Here is a 299-nt window from a genome sequence, read left to right on the forward strand (position 1 = left end):
GGACCTGGAAAAAGGGCAGAGGAAGAGAGAAGGGAGTTGAATGGGCAGAGACGAGAAGGATGTAAGTGTGTAAGTGATGAGAGAGAGGTGAAGTGTAAGGGTAAAGATCGATGAAAAATAATCGGTATGAACTAAATCGGTGTGACTGACATGGGTCGGTCTTTTCATGATACCCCCTGACATGCTTTCTCGGTTTCTGTTTCAGGATTTCCATAGGCACAATTTGTGCTCCTCATTTACAGTGTTCTTGTTGCATCTTTCTCTCTTTTGCCTCTTTTATCTGCCAGCTTTTCCATTCC

This window comes from Chiloscyllium plagiosum, chromosome 46, assembly GCF_004010195.1.
Source record: "Chiloscyllium plagiosum isolate BGI_BamShark_2017 chromosome 46, ASM401019v2, whole genome shotgun sequence".
NCBI classification, from domain to species: domain Eukaryota; kingdom Metazoa; phylum Chordata; class Chondrichthyes; order Orectolobiformes; family Hemiscylliidae; genus Chiloscyllium; species Chiloscyllium plagiosum.